The following is a 16,340-nucleotide window of genomic DNA, read 5'->3' as shown; positions in this document are numbered from 1 at the left end:
AGTGCTCACAGAAAGAAAATGCTTGTTTCCATACAGTTTTTCTTTTTCTTTAAACTTAGATATATTACACCATCTTGCTTTTACCCCTCATCAGAGATGTTTCCACAATATTTTATTATATAATTACTTTTATTGTACAGATTTTTTTTTCTCACTTCATACTTTCAAATGTGATATCCTGCTTCACTTCTGCATGAAGTGAATAAGAGTGGGAATTACTGGATCTTCTCATACTGCATTTCACTTGCTTAAGGAATTACTATGGAGTGGGTTTCCCCAACTGAGGGAGACAAGAGTTTGAAGAGTCAGAAGGAGCAAATATTTTTCTTTTATTTACTACATCAGAGCACAGTAAAAGAAGCTGGGAGTGAGAGGGCACAAGGAACAGAGCTTCCTTAGGCTAAGTGGAAGTAAAATAATTCACAGGTGCTCCTGCTCCCACTTCCTCCCCCGTTCCTCAAGGTGTGTTTTCATAGTTGGTTCAAGTCCACCTAAGTCTGCAGCGCAGCAGAGGTGTGGCAAAGAGGTGCCACCTCATCCACCCCCAGCTTCCATGGCCTCTCCTTTTGCTCTTTGCTCCCACTAGGGCTCATGTGGCCAGGTAGAGATCCAGGAACTGAATCTGTCCGAAAGCTGAGCTGAAATTAAAAAAAAAAAAGTTAAAAAAAAAAAAAAAATCAGTATTTGAGGATACAAGGGAGGAGTGGGAATGCACAGGCTGGGAGAAGAGTGGGACTCACAGCTTGAAGTGAAGGACCCTGCAACCAGATCTGTACAAGAAGACGAAAAGCTAGTCTTGAGCTAGTCTTCAGTTTGCACATGAAAAATGCTCCTCAGAACTATAGGCACTTGTAAATGAATATCGTGTCCATCTCCTCCACCCTCAATTAGTCATCGCATAACCAAGCTATATGCGTTTAGTCCTTTTCATCTTTCTTCTTGTCAAGCCCTTTAGCCTGTCCCCCTCACCTACTCATCCCACCAATCATTTTAATTAATCTCTGAATTTCTTTGAAACTAATAGTTTGTGGAATGGAGGAAAATGAGTAGGTTAGAGAGACAAGATTGTGAATGATGGAGGTGGGGCAAAGTTAGGAGACTTTGCAAGACCTGTTGGGTTACCTCTGGGGCAGGACAGCAACACTGGCTGTAAACACAGAGAAAAACTGCAGAAGTAAGGGAGGAACCACTAAAAACATTTTCCATTTTCTTAAGAATGCTGCCTGAGCAATTCAAACCCTGGATGTTTATGTGCAGCAACATATGAATAAAAGATTTGATATGATTGTCTCTAAAGTGGATAGGATGATCTTCTCTTTACCCAATATTTAGTTGCACTTGATTTCTCACTATTATTTTTCCTGTTCCCAGCTAGCTTTATAGAGGATTTCAGTGGTCACCGCAAGTGTTCAGAAATATATGTTCAAATAAGTAATGAACTATATATTTTTTAATTCAAACAACTGTATGTATTTTATAATTCTTCATCAAAAAACTGACCAAATAGAAGTTAACTACCTTGTCTAGAGATGAGTCTGAAAGAAACCCTGGGGCCTTGCTCCCCATGGTTTTTAGGATGTTACAGATCTATATGTCACACCATTAATGTCTCTGTGTTCATTATTTCTATACCATAGCATAGCTGGTGCTCCGAGAAATAGAGAATCGGGCAAAGTTCCTGTCCTGTGGAGCTGACCGTCGGAAAAATCCTCTACACACAAAGAAGGCTGGCAGAATAGCAGCTGATCCTCAGTGGGAGCTCAAAGAGCGAAGGTAAGCAGTAGAGGAGGCACTGGAGGACGTGCGGCATATGGGAAGCAGACGGCTGTGCTCAGCATTGTGAGCTGGCAGCATGAAAAAATTTACCATACAAATAGAAGCATACTAATGCTGAGTGGTGGGGAGGCAGACGAACACCTTTGAAAAGATATTTACTGTGTTTGGGGACAAAGATCCCGCTGGAAGTGTGTATTTGTTCAGGTATTACTGAGGTGCGGTTTCACTGTGGAGAACTGAAGTTAGTTTTCTGGCATTTCAGTGTTTTGATAAACGCGTATTAAAGTAAGCAGTAGCAACAAAATGCATTGATTTATGGTTGCCAGTTGTGACTGAAAGCCTCAGAGTAACTGGATTTAACCATTCAGAGCCCTTGGTAAAATCAGTTTTGATTAGGGTCTCAGAATGGATACAAAATGCCTGGATTTTCAATTAATAAACAATCTGGCATCCTGTCAAAGTGGACACCTCACTCTGTCTTAGCAGCTGTTGGAACAGTAGGCTCCTGGCAACCTGGGATAAAGCAGTGCTTGCAACAGGAGAAGGAAAGGAAGCGAGTCTGCATGAGACCAAAAATGCCTAATGCAAAGCACCATAGAGCTTGGGGATTTCCAGTGAGCAATCAAGCTTTCCTTCCCTATGCTGTGGGTTCAGGCTTGGACATGGACAGTGAGTTTCTGTCACTGAATGTCACCAGTGGCTGGTGGCTGGCAGATGTAAGCACACCTGTCTGAATTAGAGTAATGTTTCTGACGGTAGTAGCAATAAACAGAGAAAGCATTGAACAGTGAAAGTAGGTCCTGCAGGTTGCTTCTTCACAGGGATTATAGTGGCGGAACCTGTGGGGAAGTTTACAGAGTGCCTGCTCATGTAATTCAAATGGAAACATTCACTCTGGATGATAGTCATTTGTGTTGGAGTCATGGTGTGGGAGCAGTTAGGGTTGCCAAATAGCCAAGGAAGGCATTGTAGGGAGGAAAGGGCATGGCCTGGGTAGGACAATACCTGAAAGCACAAGCAGAGTTAAAGACCTCCGTTATGAAAAAGATGCTACTAAACTGCTACTCTTCCTTGATCCCATCTGATTAAACAACTTGATCTCTGATCACAGCTGACGTATCACACACCGACTGTGTAGCTGCTCCCCACTGGTCCGGGCAGCCCTGTCCCCTCACGGGATGGGAATGTCCTGGTCTTGTCCACAGCAGCCCCTTAGGACTTCCATAGGGGAAGAACCAGGATACTCGAAACCCTCAAAATTGCTGTTCTTTCCTCTTGTCTTCGGTAAAAATTGTATGCAGTTGCTAACAATGCAGCGTCTATATGTTCCCGTGTTCCAGAAGGAAGCAGAGATGGAAAATTTAGTCCAGAGTCAGTATTGATCCCCACCCGAGACCTTGTTTTTTTACAGTGAGTTCAGGAGCACTGTTCACATGTGCACTAGAGGAAGTACTGCATATGAACAGCCGGCAGTGCATCTGGCAGACGCGTTGGTCAACTCACAGGACTGTTTACACAGTCTGTTGTGAACACATGAAACATATAAAAAGCCATAACACTTGAATATATTAGAAACAAGTTCATGAGATCAAGGAAAATTTTTAGGATAAAAGGACAATAATAAAGCAAAGGCCTAAGGGCTGTGATGGCTGCTAATTGAAATTCAGATTTTTTTAAATTTTAACTTTTTTTTTTTTTTTTTTTTTTTAGGGAGCCCAACTAGAAAGACATTCCAAAAATGGCTGCATGGTATTTAGAGATCTGGGTACCAGCTGCACTGTGCACATATTTGCAGAGGCTTCTGTTCAGCTAAGAATGGGCTGTGGATTCAGGTAAGTCATGTGAGAGAGGTTAAGCACGTGTGTTGTAAGACCTAATGGTACAACGTAGCCTTGTTCTATATAAGCATGTTTTGTGCTGATGTTTTCCAGTTATTGCGTTCCTTACAGTCAGTATAGGAAAAGGTGTGTGGCTGGCAAAACTGCAAGCCCGGACAAAGCAGTTCTGGGTGTGGATGCTTACGGGCTATTGCCAGGTGCTTCAAATAGGCATTTATGTCAAAGAGCTGAGGTCAATTCAATGATAGCCAATTTCAGCCCTAGATTATTACATAAATACTAATAAGAACAGTGGTACATTTCACATTCATGTTATTGGTCTGCAAAGTGTTTACCTAACCCTGTAGCAGTACTGGTGGGGAATATATATCCCTTCAAGACAACCAAGAGAATTTACAAAGTGAAGCAAAAATTTGTTCGCCTCTTTAATGTAACCTTGTGAGTTTAATGAGAAGTAATCTCATTTTCTGTATACCAGTAAAGAAAAACAGGAGAACAGAATAAACTCAAATGGGATAGAACTGCAGTCTTCCCTGTTTTTGCCTCCCTGCTGAATGACCCTTAATCACTTTTTGCATCTCTGTGGCTCAGTTTCCCTGCCTGTAAAATGGGCATAATGAGACTGAAGTTCTAGTAAAGCATGCGGATCTGTGGGGAATAAATGCAGTACAAGTGGTACGAACTATTTTTATTTTAAAAAATGCATTAAGGAAAAAGGTACAGAAAAGGAATGGAATTTCATCTGGAAGAAGATCTAGGATTAACTTATTGGTATGAAATATTTGTTACTGGCCCCATATGCTTTTAGGATATCAACCATTGACATTTTTATTGGTTCATCAGCCTTGTAATGCATTTTGAATCTGACCCAGGACTGTGTAGAGCACATACTGACGCTTAGATTTATGCCATTTTCACTCTCTGGTCACTCTCTGACATTTTGACCAAATATCTTCCAGTTGCTATGGGCCTGCTTATTTGGAGGGGTGGTGTTTTGTTTTGTTTTTTCTTTACATTTAGAGTCTCTGCTGCGAGAGGCTCTGACAATGATTTGGAGTTGTTAATGTCAAAAATGCTGTGTAGGAGGAAGTATTACATGTCAGCTTCTCCAGATTCACGCAGATAGTTTCTTTAAAGAAAAAGCCGTGATACTTAGTCCAAAACTTTGACAAGAAGATGATCACATGAAACACAGGAACTCTTCTGCATTATGCACCCCTTGGGGGAGAGGGTGAGTGCAACAACCACTCCTCCTCACAGGAGTGGGTATTGCTAGTCCTGGGGAGATAAAGCTTACAGCCCCCTTGGACACTTCCACCCAATAAATCTGCACCTAAGCTTTCTTGCCTGTTTTTACACATATGTTAAGTTTTAAAATGCTATACATATAGCAATCATTTTTCAGGAAAACTAAGGAGGGCTTTTTAGCAGACGTAAATCAGCACAATTTACGACGTCGTCGGTTCCCCAAGTGCTTTCGGCCCGCACTGCTGACAAAAGAGGCAGTCCTGCCCTCTTCCTGCTCCCACGCTGTCCCCTCCCTTGCGCTGACACAGCCGTGAGGTGAAGTGTGTTGGGAAATACATCCCGTTCAAATCTATCCCAGCAAAAAACCTCAATGGTTTCTCAATGGAGAGAGGCATTTGCTGCTTTTCAGGGTGTCACCAGCGTATCCCAGATTAAACTCCTTGTGGAACCACTGTGTTAGTGCAATTAACTGGGTCTCCGTGGAAGCCAGGAGCTTTCCTAGTTTGTCCCAACAGCTTCTGGCTAAAAGAGAATTGTGCTGCAGCTGGAAACTCCATCAAGTGAGTTCCAAAACATTTCATTCGTATGTGGTCCTCAGTTGATTCTTAATACACCTTTACTATAGTCGGTAGCGCTTCCTAAGCCTTGTCAATGTTGCAGTTCAACAAAGGCTCGTCTCAAGACTTTGTGTTGTGTAAATAAACCTTGTGCCTAGCAGGGTGTCACTGAGTTAATGTAAAGCCTGAAAAGGGGAGGGCGTGGGAGCAGCATGCCAGCGTTAACATTCTGTTTTCTGCACAGGATTGCAACAGGATTGCAACAGCCCAGCCTATCTGAGCTGCTGCACGTACTGTAAACATGTCTCTGCACTTGAGTTTGATACGGGTGGTGATAGAACAATATACCTTTCTGGGAAGTGGTAATGGACAGCAAGATTTTTTTTTTAAGTAAATTCCGAATAAACAATAGCAGTTTTCTTAGAGTGCTGATGCTTTCCAGGTGGCCCACCAGACAGCCAAACAAAGGAAATATATATGGCAGCATTTGCTCAAGGATTAAAGTTTCAGGGTAAGGAGTGGGAATGTCGAAAATCCCATGAACTTTAATAGTTATGCTTATATCTTTGTGGTAGCTGTCACTCCTTTTTTTGCTTCTCACAGATCAGTAATCAGGGGACAACTGACTGAAATAACCCCCCTGGTAAAAGTATTCAACTGTTTTTGAAACAAACAGCATTTCATATGCAAAGCTGTCTGGTACAGTGCATGCTCAGGGTGCTTTTTCAGGCCTCATGGGAAGTTTTGCAAAGAGCAAGCTACCTTTTAGCAAGTGCTTTTCTGTTAGTTTCAAAATCCTCTGTTGCTTTTTTCTAGAATGATTTTCCCACAAAAGGTGATACAAACCATAAGAAAAGTCTCAGTAAAGCTTGCTGCTCCCCCTACCCCCTTCTCTCCCTCCCTCCTCCCCCAAACACTGGGAGCTCTCAAAAATATTTTAATATCCTGGAGATTAAAACCAGTGTCTTTAATTTGTATTTGTCTTGTAATAGCTCTGACTTTCACTGCCTTGTCCTCCCCTTTATTGGGAGTACATGTGTGAGCACTCCCTCTAATGTTGTTTATATGCTCGCTGTCAGGTTCAATAAGCAGTTTCTTAGCAGGGCACCTTCCCACGTGAAGGAAATGTTTCCAGTTCTTGTCTTAGCTCCTGCTTCCTCCATGTGCAGCGTCTTGACAAGGCACAGCAGAGAACAACAGAAATGACTATCAGCAGTATCAGTAAATCTTAGCTGATAAATGGAAGTTAACTCTAGAACCTCATGAATCTACTGGCAGCTTAGATGTAGGGCAGCTGTTTACGGGGCATTTTATAGGTGTTCCAGTTACGCGAGTTTTGCGTAGTGCCTTTTTAAATTTAGGCATTTTATTAATAGTGGATCTGGAAGATTTTAGAACTGTAGTACACCAATACACCTCTTAGGCAACACTGAAAAGAATGTGGTAATCTGTTTAAGGATTCTCTATGTAAATAGGGATATTGCTAAAGAGAATCAAGATAAAATGTAAATGTGAATAATTGCTCTGAAGACAAAGAAAAGTTGGCAAGCAGCCATATAGAAGTTAGAAATTTAACTAGTTTTGTACCATGGGTACGAAATCATCCTGGTGGAGTCTCAGGTCTAGTCAAGTGAATGGCAAACCCACAGCTAACTTATAGGACCAAGGATTTCCCCTTCATGCATGGGTATAGTTAAGTAAAATTTCCCAGAGCAGAAAAACTTGTTATAGAAGTGGCCAGGTTTTCAGCTTTGAAGTAGAAGAGATACTTTCATTTTCAGTATCTCCATTAGAGCTTCTTTTTGCAAGACCAGAAGTGTTAACACTTGTGTCTGAGCCAAAATTCCAACCTAAGCAGAATGTACTCATCTAAATTTCCCTTTTGGTTTCATTTGGACAAGGTATTCTTTGGTGTAGTGTTGCTGTGTACTGTTACAGCAGTTGCTGTGTTGGGAGCTTGGGAAGGCGCCCGCATGGAAGAGGTTACATAAAAACTAGACCATTATAAGCTCAGAGAAACCCCTGAGTGTGATGATTAAAAAGAGAAAACGATTAGGGAAAACACATCAAAGAGTCTCAGTGAGAGTCCTAAAAGGAAAAATACTGATTATATTTGTTTTGATTTTGTATTACATGAAGTAAAAGATGTGTGGTGTGTCCTGGGTCGCCACCCTAAGGGGTGTGTACTTAAAGACAACAGAATCAGACTCCAAGACTTCCAAGTGGTTTATTTTGGTTGCAGGGCTGGGAAGATAAGATATAATTGTACCATATACATCGTGGTGCTATCAATCTGATAGATTATACTTCCCATACACCCCTGACCACCTTGCCTACCCTCTGCCTGCTAATCTGTTTCTAGCAGGATAACTACTAGCTTTTTGACCTTTCAAGAAACTTTCAACTACGATTTTTAAAACAGTCACAAAAATGTTTTTCTTTCTCCCAATGTGCAATTATTCTTTCTGATGAAAGCAGTCAGAGGCGTGAGATGGGTAACATTGATTACTAAAGCTGGTGTGCAAGTTCAGGTTCAATAAATTGTGAATCTTAGGGGCTAAAAATTGTTTAAAATTCCATTCTGGATCTGGGAATAAGGGTAGACATTTATTGATAGTCCTGTTGTTCACACTCTACCAGATTCTAATACTGTTATTTTAGAACAATGTTAGATTCATCTTTTAAAGTTTGTTAGACTTGGTCTGCCCTGGGAACCATGTTAGAAAAGGTTTGAACTAATAAAATATGCAAAATGTGGTTTTAGGGCTTTCCTTTAATGTGGAAAGGGGAAGAAAGGTTTTAGTCAGTTATAGCAAATCCAGTAAGGGAACTGTTTACTTAACGCTCTCACAGTTATTTTTTTTAATGTGCCTTTTCAGAGCTTTTCAGCTGGGTTTAGTTCAGGTGGACTAGCGTATGAATTAATGTTTTCTACTGATAAGTGTTTTTCAGTTGTTACTCTGACTTCAGTAGTTACAGTTATTTTCTTTCTGGCACACTGGTATAGTAGATCCCCAAAAGCTAAAGGAAAATAACTGAACAGGACTTTGGAAATGGGGGAATATAAAATATAATCCCTATAGGTTTAGAATGTAGGTAGGAAGATTGCATCTGAGTTTACTTTCCCATGAATATATCTAGCATATATAAATTGACGTGGCATTAAGAATATTACAGAGTCTTGTTTGCTATGGCTTGTATACAATGTGTGACTTTTTTACTGGAGTGATGCAGCCATCCTAAGAAAATGGAAGGTAACAAAGTGTTTATACTGTCCTGCTGAGAATGTCGTCTCTCTTCCCAACCCCATGTAGTACTTGTGTGTAATATAAAAAACATCCAATAGATGCGTGTATCTGAAAATGGCAGAAAAAGTGCCACTTTCCATCTCAGGAATTCCAGTGCTTCCCTGGCTGCCTCATGTTGATGATTGTTTTAGGACTTTTTTTCACATCGGGAAAGACACTGGCAGTAGCGCATATTATTTTCCTACATCAACAAAAATAATTGTAAAAAATGCGAGGTATAGGAACATACTTTGTTTGTGCCAGTTAGGTGACACATTGACTTTGCTGGTTAGGCATATTTGGCTTTGGCCTTTTTAGAACCTTCCTGAGTTTGGGTCCAAGCTGCTGAAGAAATTGTCTTGTACTATATGCTTTGCGTATAAGCAAGAGGTTGCTTGGAACAAGACGTTCTAGGTGAAAGATCCTTGCATTTTCCTTATATTCTTCTGCCATCTTGATTTGGTGACATGCTGTAAAATCCACCAGTTCTCCTGGCTCATTTGGGACTCTGGAGAGCAGTAGATGAATGAGCCAAACATGAGAAACAAAGTGGAGAATGGCTGTAGACAGTAACACTTTCCTTCAGACCTTAAAGGCTAAGAGAATTTTTCCTACGTCTGGGACGTCTTGCTCTTGTGCATTATGTAAATTGACTATTCGTTCAGATCAGGAGTCTAATATTTTCTCCCTTATTAAAAGAAATATAAAAAAGGCACTCTGTTTAGATTAACAGTGGACCTAGATTCATTTAGATTTGATCTGATCCTCACAAAACATCAGATGTGTTTGCATAGCTAATAGAAGTGTAATGGCAAGAGCAGCAGTGGCAAGTAACTTTTTTTTTCCTCTTTTTTTTTTTTCTCCTTAATATCAAAGCTAAAACTGTGGTCTTGATTTATATGCAGGATTACTGATTCATATACTGTTAAAGCTATATGATAATACATCTAAAGCCTAGCACAGTTTATAAATACGCAAAACATGTAACTTAATAGTTATTTGTGCTGAATCTTTTTTTCCCTGCATACTCTGTCCTACCTTTGTTACTCAGGGCACTAATGCTGCATTAAGGTAAGCAGCAAACAGCTGCATTTATTTTCATTTTATTCTTCCAAGTCACAGCAACATGCTGGAACAAAAGCCATTGTCTATAGCAAACCTTCTTAAATCTTTTAAGGGCATCCATCTGGATAGACTTTGTGGTTGTAGAAGGGCTGATGCTGTAAGTAGTCATTCCACTAATGGTCTCATTGATTTTTATTTACACTCTTTGCAGGTTGCAGGGAGTCTCAGTTTGAGCAAGAATTGCAGAATATATGCTGAATTCCAAGAATTACAGGCGTATGTTAAACTAAAACAAGGTTTCTATATCTGTCTTTAGGAAGCTTAATCAAAGCGGTGGCTCAGAAGTAACTGTTCAGTCTCCAGCAAAGCAGATGAGAAATGCAATTGGTAAGCACTGTTAAAAACCAGGTGCATAAGTTTGAAAATGTTGATCCAAATCACATTATTATAAGTAGTAGGGAAATGTCATGACTTACTGAGATTAAACAAAGACCTGCTTAGAATCTTGTGACTTCAGCTCATAAATGGATTTCATCACTCATTACAGCTGCATAAACAAATGCATGTGGTATATATGCATGTTTTGTTTTTGGAAGTTGTTGTTTTTAAAATCCCCTCAGAGTTTTTTTAATTGCTTCTAATGAGCCAACGTTCCCTAGTTCTGGAGCAATGCCTCATGTACCTGAGCAGCATAGCACAGTCATTGCTTTTAAGGGAATAGTTTGCCTGCTTTTCTCCCTTTCTGGCAGCTGAACTGCTTTGGCAAGCAAGTTATTTTAAAGGAGAAATTTACAATATGAAACCTGGTGTCAAAACTTCTATGCCTTTTTTGAAAGTAGTCTTACCCTAGTGCTCCTTTGGAGCTATTGAAATGTAATCCCAGCCCAGTCAACAACTGGAGAAAGTCCTAGGCGTATCTGAGCTCATACTGAGTAAGTTTGTTGTGTATCTAGATATTTTTCAGTTGTTTAATGTAATTTTTATGTTGTCTGTGGCTTCGTTTCTCCTGATGGGCCTCTCATAAGGAATCCTAGAAACGGATGCCCTGTGATTATCCATGGGTAATTAGTACTCCCCCCCATGTTTTCTTGCCAATATGTTGCAAGTGGGATGTGGCAAGATTAATCAAAGTTTTGGTCTTCCTGCTGCGATTATTACCTGACGGCACTAATGATGGCAGTAGTTTGTGATGTAGAGCAGACACTTGTCTGTGGATTTAAAAAGTAGTACAGATCAAAACTATCAAGCCACTCTCATATCTCTAGGTTAAAAGTTGCTGCTTTCAGTTAAACCTACACTATTCAGCATCTCAAGGCAGGCAGTTATCTAAGTTTAACCTCAAGAAACTAAGATGGCAAAATGTATGGGTAATTCTTTGAATTTCAATATACCATTTGATATTCAGAACTGGGATGCTGGATTCATTCCTGGATGGGTAGTCTGGATGGGTGCCTGGATGGGTCTCATTTTAATGTTACACTGTAAATTATTTTTCTTAACCATATCTAAAAGAAAATTATTATTTTTTTTCTCCAAAGAAAAATATTCAAGGACACTCCATTTTTGTTGCCATTTTCTGAGAAAGATTTAAAAATCAAATTTAAAAATGGATATTGTTGGGGAAAAATTGTACTTTCTTCCTATTTTACTCACAGCCTCCTCTTTTTACTTCTAAAAGCATGAGTCAGGAAAGTAAAAAGAGCAACAATATGGGACAGTTCATGGTCAGGGGTGCTTACACATATGTCCCGTATAGATGGATTTGGCCTGAAGTGGTTTAGTTTGTTTTGCTCCCTAGGAAAATAAAACAGCTAATAAAAAGATACGTAACTTAAACTGAATGAAACTAAAACCTTGTTGCTTTTCTGTCAAGCAGCCTTATTTTTAGGCAACTGGGGAGGAGTCTTAAATCATGTTGTTCCTGAAGCATGCTTAAACAAATTGCTGAGTGTCTGAGGCTTTGAGTGTCCTGCCTCTTCTGTCAAAGTCTTCAGAAAATCCAGTTGTTCATCACCTCTGAAAACCTGCCCTCTTATGTAGGTAGCTAAAAAGATGCCTGACATTAGAGACTCGTGCTCCAAAACGTTGCCTTGCATGCCTTAAAATGTCACATTAAAATCAAGTACGGTTCACCCACAAACCATCTGGCTTTACAGATCTGAAAACGATCTTTCAATTAATTAAGTTTCTCTGCTTCCTAATAAGGCCTATTTGAAATGCTCGGAGGCTGAAGACACCAGGGCTGTAGGTCCGCACCGAGCAGGAGTGCGGCTGTGGCCGAGGGTCCCCCTGGCCGGTGGCCGGCCAAGCCTTGCTGGGGAGCCCTGCCTCACCTTACCTTGCTGCTCCGGCTGTGCAGCTCCCAGTACGGAGCTGGGAAAATACCTGGCTTTCTCCATATAAGGCCAGCAAGCTGCTGCGGGAGCCCTGTTCCTGCCCCAGCGCTTCCCGGCTCTGCTCAGCCACAGTCCTAAAAAGGCAGTTCCTTGCTCCCGCTTCCCACAGCGGGGCTCCCCAGGGAGGACAGCCCTCCCAAGACAGGCATTTTACTTACAAGGAGAGCCGTACTTATGGATTTTGCTGTTGCTTCTCAAGGAAGCTGTTGTGTTTACAAGAACTGCTGGGGTTGTCCTCTCGTTTAGTGAATAAGCAGTGAATAATGAGAAGTATAATAGAGTGCAGTGTCTGAGCCTGCAAGCCTCTCTGCGCAGGCACATTTCTGCAACGGTATAGATCCCTGTAGGGTCCCACATAGGGAAGGAGGTGCACCATGCGAAGCGGTTCAGAGCTGTAGTCTTGAAAGCATATTAGGTTATGGTTTTATAATAGAAAGTACTCAGCAGCAATATGAGCTCAAAGCAGCTCACGTCCTTTTTCCTCCCTCCCCTGGCTGCCGTTCCTGCGCTGCCTCTTTGCTTGTGCTTGCTCAGTTCTTTGTGGGGGCCATGCTGTGTTCTTGGTTTGATTTGTTCTGAAAGCCAGAAAAGAGTTTTCTGCTCGGATTTACAGTGTGGCTTCGCAAAAAGTTGTGCTAGTGTAACTAGAGTGAGTGGTGGCTAGGAAAGAGGGGAAAAAGACCTTGGTTATTAATGCCCCATGCTCTTCCTTACATGAAACCGAAGCTGCTGTACTCTCCTCCTGAATAAAAACTCTTCAAATGCTGAGTATTTTATTAGCTATTTTTACAGGTTTAATTGAAAATTTCTGAGGGATCTGATTATTGGCTTATTTATTTCACATGCCAAGTTACAAGCTTAGTTACAGTCTGATAGATTTTTAAGGACAAGTTCTTTACTGGAGCCAGATTTTGGAAAAGGCTTGAATATGCTAATTCAGAAGGGGTTTTACACGGGATTTTTTCTTTTTATTAAATCAACAAATCATCCTAGCTTAATTTGAAAAAATAAAGAGGAGTGCTTTTCAGATTTAAGATCTGTGAAATTCTGGCATGTGTGGTGCACTGAGTGCTCACATACTCATTTCAGAAAGGGGCTTAAAATAATTCTTTTTCAAGGGGGCTGCTTGGGAAAAGTCCCTGGATAGCGTGCTCTTTCGAGCGTGCGAGACGTTGGGGTGCAGCTCACAGAGTTTGAACATATTGTACTTGGGCACAGCAGTTTGTCTCTTCAGAGCCACATACTTCCTTAGTTTATCAGACTGCTCCTGGCAATTCTGTTCAACCTTTGGACTTTATGGCCTCTCTCAGGATGTAGCATTGGTTCCCTAATATCTCTTCTCTTGTCTTTTGCCAAGTTTCCAGCAGGCAATGAGGCCGTGACAAGCAGGGTCACAGGTGTTGAAGGAAGTCAGCAGCACAAACAATTATTATTACAAAACTGGATTCCACGGTTACAAGGATGAAATACTGCTTTTCTTTATGAATCTGTCATACCATCCCCATCTTCTCTTTTTCTGAGGTTACAAGGTGTTTTCTAGCTCATTTTCCTTTCATACAGATGCTAGGTGTGTGTCTGTGGATTTAGTAGGTGGGGTTAACAGTACTGATGGTATAGATTATAAAAAGAGAGAGAATGCCATGCACTCATTTAATGCACATTGTTAGCTGAGATCTGTTGTGTATTTTCTAATGTTTTAGTACTGCTGGTTCCATTTTTCTAATGTTTTAGTACTGCTGGTTCCTTAAATATGTCTGTCTTGTAAAACATGTTAAAACAAGTTATTCACACATTTGAATGGTAGTAAAGCAGATATTTAGAAAGAAACAGAGATCAGACAGTAAGGAAGAGGGTGATTAGAGAAGAAATGTTGATCGGGCAATAAAGAAGAGGGTGATAGCAGCTCCGGTACAATGAGGCAGGAGACGGCGTGTCTGACCAATGGCTATGGAATTTGATAATTTAGGAGGAAAAAAACCATCTACAGCTATAGGTTTTGAACACTGCTCTCTCACGGAGCAGAGAAACATTTAGCAAAATCCTCGTTGGCAAAGGGATGCTCCTGCCTCTGCCAAACAAGATAGGGGGTAGTCAGAAAATGTGTTGGAATATGGGAAATACCGCTCATTAAAGAAATTCTTCCCTTAGCATTTTTGGCCAGCTGCTGGTAGTGGTCCCAACATACCCCATGTGTTGCATTTTGTGACCCAGAGCTTTGGAGGATGTATGTTGTTAGGAAGACATGCACATGAAATGATAGTGGGAGGACTGCCAGAAGCACGGTAGTTAACTCTGAATTCAGAAAGTGCCCATATGTAGTTTTCAAAGTGAAAAGCAACTTTGCTGCAAATTGTCCTGTCTTCCATACTGTGTCATTAAAGCAGACTGAACCGTCAAGGTCTTTTAGAAATTTTAGAAAAATTTAGAATTTTTTTGACTGTTAGAATTGAGCTGAAGTTCAACAAGGCCGAGTGCAAGGTCCTGCACATGGTTTGGGGCAATGCCAAGCACAAATACAGGCGGGGCAGTGAGTGGATTGAGAGCAGCCCTGTGGAGAAAGAGTTGGGGGTATTAGTGGATGAGAAGATCAACATAATCCAGCAATGTGCGCTCGCAGCCCAGAAAGCCAACCGTATCCTGGGCCGCATCAAAAGAAGTGTGACCAGCAGGTTGAGGGACGTGATTCTCCCTCTCTACTCTGCTCTCGTGAGACCCCACCTGCAGTTCTGTGTTCAGCTCTGGGGCCCCCAACACAAGGACCTATTGGAGTGGGTCTAGAGGAGGGCCACAAAGATGGTCAGAGGGCTGGAGCACCTCTCCTGTGAAGACAGGCTGAGAGAGTTGGGCTTGTTCAGTCTGGAGAAGAGAAGGCTCTGGGGAGACCTTAGAGCAGCCTTCCAGTACCTAAAGGGGGCCTACAACAAAGCCAGAGAGAGATGTTTTTACATGGGCATGTAGTGATAGGATAAGGGGTAATGGCTTTGAACTGAAAGAGGGTAGATTTAGATCATATGTAAGGAAGAAGTTCTTCACTGTGAGGGTGGTGAGGCACTGGAACAGGTTGCCCAGAGAGGTTGTGGCTGCCCCATCCCTGGCAGTGTTCAAGGGCAGGTTGGATGGGGCTTTGAGCAACCTGGTCTAGTGGAAGGTGTCCCTGCCCATGGCAGGGGGGTTGGAACCAGATGATCTTTAAGGTCCCTTCCAACCCAAACCATTCTGTCATCCTATGAAAAGTTCTCTGTATACACAAAGCATTTGAATGCACCTGAGCTCCAGTCAATCTGAATTAACAACCCCCATCTCATGCTCAGTGCGATTCTCAGCCTGCGATTGTGTTGCTTTTCTTAGTCCAAAGTGTAGCAGCTCTGCATGGGGCTCTCACTAGTCCTTGTTTATGTACCAATTTGAAGCAGAGCAACTCGGTCAGCTTTAGTGATGTTAGTATTTTTTTATAGACTGTTCCGACTGCGTTCCTTTGAACACAGTTATAGTGAAATCAAGGACATATTCTCCTTCCAGTGTATGAATTAAGTTGAATTGTAGAATCACATTTCAGAAAATATAAACCTACCTACCTCAGAAGGTTTCACTGCTTTAACCATACTGATAAAACAGTGAAAACTTGTGAATGCTTTGAAGGTGAAATTTAGAAAACCTGGGGCCCTTTCAATCACAGAGGTCGTCTGAAGTCCCGCTGTCTAATGGTAACCCTCATGTTAGCCCTGTGTGCAGTCTCAGCCCTTTGTTCATTCTGTAATCGTCAATCACCAGTTAATTCTGTGAGACACGTGGAAAAAGGTGACTAAAGCTATCTGAATTTGCCCTTTAACCATATGAGGAATTCAACTACAATTCTGATAACATGGCTTAAAGCACGCTTTAGAACAAGCTAATGTTGTTAAAACTGTGCATGTTAAATGTAATCCATGCTTATAAATGGGACCATTATCAGAAAGCATCTCTAAGAATCTAAGAAATCTTTAATGAATAGCTTATTACTTCCAGGGATGGGCTCTGTAGGTAGTTTATGTAAATCTAACATTTTAGTGTTAGCGTATTCGGTCAGTAAGCAGATACACTTTCATAGTAAGTGTATGTCAATATAAACAGTACACGCTCGTGTTCTAAGCTGTCAATGTCATCGCCACTTGTGAAAATCAAATTTGCAGAATT

General features: G+C 41.2%; 1 protein-coding gene across 16 annotated transcripts in view; it reads left to right on the top strand.

The window, feature by feature from the left end:
* Positions 1-16,340, top strand: part of FGGY (FGGY carbohydrate kinase domain containing) — a 326,148-nt gene that overhangs the window by 32,252 nt on the left and 277,556 nt on the right. For 13 of the 16 annotated variants that reach the window (XR_011325680.1, XR_011325679.1, XM_069788603.1 and 10 more), the window contains exons 2-4: positions 1,638-1,773; positions 3,487-3,608; positions 10,088-10,158. The gene's annotated coding sequence lies outside the window, so the exon portion shown is untranslated. The remainder of the gene's footprint in view (positions 1-1,637; positions 1,774-3,486; positions 3,609-10,087; positions 10,159-16,340) is intronic. The other 3 variants (XM_069788599.1, XM_069788598.1, XM_069788596.1) reach the window with 2 other exon arrangements.

Source organism: Haliaeetus albicilla, chromosome 8, assembly GCF_947461875.1.
Source record: "Haliaeetus albicilla chromosome 8, bHalAlb1.1, whole genome shotgun sequence".
Taxonomy (NCBI): domain Eukaryota; kingdom Metazoa; phylum Chordata; class Aves; order Accipitriformes; family Accipitridae; genus Haliaeetus; species Haliaeetus albicilla.
This window is presented reverse-complemented; position numbering and strand designations above follow the sequence as displayed.